The sequence below is a fragment of the Mytilus edulis genome, chromosome 6 (genome assembly GCF_963676685.1).
Source record: "Mytilus edulis chromosome 6, xbMytEdul2.2, whole genome shotgun sequence".
Taxonomy (NCBI): Eukaryota; Metazoa; Mollusca; class Bivalvia; order Mytilida; family Mytilidae; genus Mytilus; species Mytilus edulis.
Genome location: NC_092349.1, coordinates 2783203 through 2789831, shown reverse-complemented (window position 1 = coordinate 2789831; position 6629 = coordinate 2783203).

The following is a 6629-nucleotide window of genomic DNA, read 5'->3' as shown; positions in this document are numbered from 1 at the left end:
ATGTATGACACATGCACTTGATCATGTTGATAGTTTGTATCAACATTTCATCATCTAATTAACCGTCGAAGTGACCTTCAGTAGATTGCCGACGGTTATATCAGTCCCGTGGTAAACATAGACATAGATAAGATTTACATAGAAAGCGAACTCGTGCAATTGGATTTTTGTCGGTCTGTTTGATTTCATATCATAGGTTAAAACAATATGTTAATATTCGATTTAATCTGTATAGGAATAAGGTTTTGTATATCGAATCAATCAGACTTTTAAATTCGCGACAATGACAAGATTTAGGCAGTGCGATCGAGTTTACAAAAAAAAAGTCTTCTTCAAAAGTTCAAAAGTGAAAGTATTGAATATATATATCTCCTCTTGATAAGCAACAACTGTCATGTTACATGAACTTTCTGCTGATTTTTCAAATCAATGCAGAAACAGTATTCTGCAAGCATACTAAACAAAATCAAGAATAGTTTATTTTTTAATTTACATGATAAGAGGTCCTGGGTACGATATATATGTGTGTCTGCTATTTCGGGACAGGTGATATGACTATAACTATCAAATATTAAATCAGTTTGTTTTTCTGATTTGTTACTTTTCTTTTTTTGTTTGCCTTAAATAGGAGGCAACTGTCTACATGACTCTACGGTTCTGACAGGGGCGGTTTGTTGGCTTTAAAGAGGAGACAACTACCTACATGACTCTATACAATTAACGGGAGGCAGCCATTTATAAAAAGGGGGCTCCCAACCCAGGATAAAGGGAGAGTTCCAACTATATGTCCTTATTCAAATGATTATGCATTGATTGTCAAAAAGGGGGGTTACAACCCCTGGACCCTCCTTTTGTATCGACCACTGCCCGAGTCACTGCCTGACTTTAATGTCTCTGGACCAGGACCTATAGGGGACGGGGCCTCGACAAAGTTTTCAAATTGATATGCAAGTTTGAAAGTAATGAAACTTTATAGAAATTATCGCAAGGAGTTTCTTATCAAAGAAACCCGGCCATACCAATTGTTTGACGCTATCGCCAGCGGAAAAGCAATACCTATGTCTTGTCTTTCACGACTTTTGTCGCAGGCAAGACAATAACATTGCTAGAAAGGATACAATGACGAGACAAAAAGCTTTAAATCTGCTCGAGACGAACACCAAACTACTTAATTTGACTATTCTGACCATTAAAAAATAAGTATATCAAAGGATCAAATGCAAATGACCAAAAAATGACGTGGATAAGCGCCCACAACACAGCAAACCAACGAAACAAAAAAACAGAAAATGTAGAATTCCATGCAAGTCTGCGTCAATAAAAAATATATCACGCTCTAGATCGAGTCTGAAATGTTGTAAATACGTAGAAATTATAACCACAGATCTGCTATCAACATAAAATACTTCCCACAACATATGACATAAGACTTTCTCAGTTAATCACCAGAAACTAGGCTTTCAGTGCATGCAACACTGCTAAATGCAATAGATAGCAATAGTATAATTCGTATATCAACATTTCACAATCTTTATGTTAACCTTTTTTCAAAGTTCTCCATCATTTATTTTCCTCTCCTTTTTAATACTTTGGTATGAACAAATACCAATAATTTCCTTGCTGTGAAGACGTTTAACTAAACCAATGGTTTGGTATAGCTCTGATTTAGTAAACTAAAGCTTAAAAGATACCAAACGTTTGAGTACTAGTATCAATTACCTAAAATTTATAATTGAAACCACTCTTATTTTGTTCATATCAGTATAAACTCCAATCAACGGTAACTTGTTTGTTTAAGGTGTTCGAAAAGTAGAGATTTGAAATAATTTTAAATAATATTGAACTCATTAAAACAGATCTAGTAATAAGAACCAGCCTCTACAATATATGGGAGAAGTTGCATTTGACCCCATTAATAGTGAATTTCAATTTGTATCTACTATACCGACCTCCTCGTCCCTTTTCTATAAAATAATCACAGGTTTGAGCATTTGTATTAAGTTGAAATATCTTCCATACCATTTTGTAGGTGAATATTATGTAAGGAGGAAGATTGGATATGGAAAGAAACAACCTTTCCGTTTTCAAAAATATTTAGAATGTATGAATGAAATGGTATGTTTTCCTTCAGATTATTAGAACTTGTAAGCTACAGGTTAACAATATCACTCTTACAGTATGTTATCTTCTACAAAGCAGGTTCATTTTCATATCAAATCAATATGATATTGAATAAAATGGAGAATGGAAAGAGAGAATGCTATATTTGCTGATAGAAATGAGACACACGTCTATCCATCAAACCATTTTTAAATGTCAATCTCTTTTAAGGTTATAGAATATGTGCACCATTCGTGGGGGTAACCTGTTGTACAGATACATTTCTGTCCACGACTCCTTACCTTCTACGCCCTTCTTATCAAGTAGCAGGCAAAGCTTCATGCATTCTCTCTGTTTATTGCTTAATTAGATATATGTAACTTGTTCTCATCTTAAATATTTAGCTTGCTGTTCGGTGTTAGCCAAGGCTCCGTGTTGAAGATCGTACTTTGATCAATAATGGTTTATTTTTATAAACTGTAACTTGGATGGAGAGTTGTCTCATATCACATCTTATTATATCTAGTAAGCTCATTAAGCAACCAATATTCTTCAATCTGAACTTAAATTGTTTTAAGTGTCAGATCGGCGAGACCTTTATAACTTACTATGGGGTAAGGGTTTTGCTCATTGTTGAATGTCATATAGTGATCTGTAGTAAACTTCTAGGTCATTTGGTCTCTTGTTAAGAGTTGTCTCATTGGTAATCTTACGTCTTACATTTAAGTTTGCCCTCCGAAAACCGAAAACCGAAAACGACAGCTAGCTAAGTGTTACGATCCAGTCCCCTTGGAAGGCAAAGATGGAATAAGTCCCACAACTTTGAAGAGAAAAATTCAAAATAAAAGCAAGGCTGCATTCACCTATCTCAATAAAATTGTAAAGTTGTAGTTTTTTAAAGTCTGAAAGGACAAACTAAAATTTTTTCGCAACCAAAAAGGACCTTCTTTTTATCAATGTCAACAACCATGTATGGTTTTGATGAAATTCATCAAATACAAAATTGACAGGATCTGACTTCTATCAATTCTAATTCTAAGATAAAGTTTCAGTACTGTACATCGTGTTGCAGGAAAGTTGTGAAAATGTCAATTTTTTCATGTCAGAATAAAGTATCATGATTTTGTAATGACAAAATTGGTTTTTTAACTAATTTGTAAAAGTATAAAGAAAGTTTTCTACTATCTTAATGAATTGTTAAAATTTTCATGAGAATCGGTAAAGCAAATTTTAAGTTATGGTGTGAAGTGTTGACATACAGACGGATGTCTCACTATATTTAATTAGTGTTGTCAACGGTTAATCGGTTAATCGGTTGAACGACCGAATACCGAATACCAAAAACGCTAACCGGTTAACCGGACTTTTTTCAATTTCGATAGATTTGATATAAATTTGTGTTGAAAATCAAATCATTACATAGTTATGTTTTATTTAAAAATTGTCGTCGTGGTAATTAGTTTGACAGATCAATTGTCCAGTATATTGATTGCTGTTGTTAATCCTAAGAACATAAAATTAACAAGAAGTAATTGTAACAGGATGCTGTTACGAAGTCTCCCAAACAAAGCTCCAATAACTCCCTATTCATATGGTCCCATGTTCATTTGATTTGATTTTTTGTCCCATACAAGAATATATATGCCTTACAAGTAGGGATCTCCACCATTTACAAGTTTTGAAACAGGAGGGGGTGGTGGTCACCCCCAAGGACTTGACCAACATTTCATTTGAGTGGTTTTATTGTCCCCTACGAGAATATATATGATTTAGGGGTGGGGATGTTGACCGTTTACAAGTTTTCAAACCAGAGGGGGTGGGGTGACCCCCTCTGAACTTCCCTTTTATTTCATTTAATTTGTTTTATTGTCCCCTACAAGAATATATATGGTTTAGGGGTGGGGATCTTGACCGTTTACAATATAATAGTACATTCTCAAATTGAACGGGGTGGGGGTGACCCCCAGGAACTTTCATTTAATTTAATGTGATTTGTTTTATTGTCCCATACAAGAATATATATGGTTTAGGGGTGGGGATATTGACCGTTTACAAGTTTTCAAACAAGAGGGATCGGAGTGACCCCCTAGGGACTTCCCATTAATTTCATTTCATTTGTTTTATTGTCCCCTACAAGAATATATATGGATTAGGGGTGGGGATCTGGACCGTTTACAAGATAATAGCACATTCTCATATTGAACGGGGTGGGGATGACCCCTCGGGGACCTCCCTTTAATTTCATTTGATTTGTTTTATCGTTCCATTCAAGAATATATTTGGTTTAGGGGTGGGGATCTGGACCGTTTACAAGTTTTCAAACAAGAAGGGTCGGGGTGACCCCCTAGGGACTTCCCTTTAATTTAATTTCATTTGTTTTATTGTCCCCTACAAGAATATATATGGTTTATGGGTGGGGATCTGGACCGTTTACAAGATAATAGCATATTCTCATATTGAACGGGGTGGGGATGACCCCCAGGGACCTCCCTTTAATTTCATTTGATTTGTTTTGTCGTTCCATTCAAAAATATATATGATTTAGGGGTGGGGATCTGGACCGTTTATAAGATAAAAGCATATTCTCAAATTGAAGGGGGTGGGGATGACCCCCCCAGGGACTTCCCCTATATATCATGTGATTTGTTCTATTGTCCTATAATCATTTCTGAAGACTGCATGTATCTATCACTTACAGTTTTCAAGTTATATTCATTTGAAAATTTTAGAAAATAAAATCCCATAGGGTTCTATAGTAAACCCCTTCCTCCTTTCTAGCCCCCAAAATACCCCTTAATAGACCCCAATGCACAAACGAAAGATTGATGGCTCACCTAGACATATTAGTCTACCATATTATGAAATCCTAAGTCAATCTGACAAGCGGTTTTGGAGAAACGCTGCGGATAAGTTCATTTTTTAAAGTGGCGGAAGAGGAAGTGGAAGAAGAAGAATAATAAAAATAATAAGAACTGAGCAAAAACAATAAGTCTCCAAACTTTGTTTGGGAGACTTAATTAGAGTTCGGGGCAGGATCTTTAAGAAACATAATTTATTTAGTAAACATGTTTTTTAACAGTAACTTTAAATCAGTAATGAGATTTAATTTTACTAATTACTTCATTATTTCGTTTTCGATCTAATATTGTGTAAACCTACATTTAAATGTGCAACCTCCGTAGTTAGTCTAACTTTCAATTCAAAAATTGTGAAATGCATACCAATGTGAATGTACTCAATGTATACGTGAAAGTACGACCAACATTCTTAAAGAAAAAGCAAACACAGTGAAGAAATAGGTCGTACAGCATGTACAATGACCTATAGTTGTTAATTTCCGTGTCATTTTGGTCTCTTGTGAAGAATTGTCTCATTGGCAATCATACCACATCTTCTTATTTATAATTAATCATTTCAAATTGAAACACACCCCATTATTTTCGGAGACAACAAGAGAAAAGGAAAGAATAATATGTTTCAGACATTTGACATATTCAATTCTACGAGATTAAGATTTTTTTGGGGATTTTTTAATCTGAAGTTGGTACAAACGCTAAAGGAGTAAGTTCGGTAAGTGCCATATTTGGCCCCAATTATAAAGTTCATGGTTACAAGACAATGATTGTTTTAAGTTGCCTTAAAGACATGCGTGAATGTTAAACAGAGCTGTTTTTGTCAAAGTTTAATTCTAACACGTTGATTTTTACATCCCAAAAAGGTCAAGATGAGGGATTTTGGTGAAATTTGACAAAATCAGCTGGATTTCAACCAAATAAAGGACCAGGAAACATAGAGCGCATGCGTCGACAAGCTTAATATTTAAATAAGACATGTTAAATGTCTTCACAAACATTATTTTAAAAGATCTTTGTTGTCGACGTATGCGCTCTATGTTTCCTGTCAAATAATCTTTGGAAATTTACCATTGTCATTGATTTTTTCGTGAAAAATCAATATGAGTACAACTTGTGACGTCATAATGAAACGCAGAAACGTAAAATTTTCAACAAAATGGCTTATATCCTATCTAGTCAATGTATTAGCTATAATTTATCGTGATATCAGTCAATACATTCCAATTTGAAATTTACGCTTAAAAAGGGGGCCATTTTAGGACCTTATCGAACAATTTATCGTGGCGCTGTCTTGCAAAATGTAAAATATTTCGAGTGGTCACATCAGCTACGGCATGTCCACGATAGTTCCACGCATTGTTGATGTGATTCATAGGTGTTTCTTGTCTTTTATATCGATTAAATCGGTGGTTTTTCTGTTTGAATGGTTAAACACTTCATTTTTGGCACCTTTAAAGCTTGCTGTTCAGTGTGAGCCAAAGGCTCCATGTTAAAGACCTTCTTTGACCTACAATGGTTTACTTTTACAAATAGTGACTTGGATGGAGAGTTGTCTCATTGGCACTCATACCACATCTTCTTTTATATATTTAGAGGTTTACCATAGTACGAAAATAACAGACAACCTATTTGCTAGGATCTACACAGAAATATTACTTTAATTGGGATACAAGT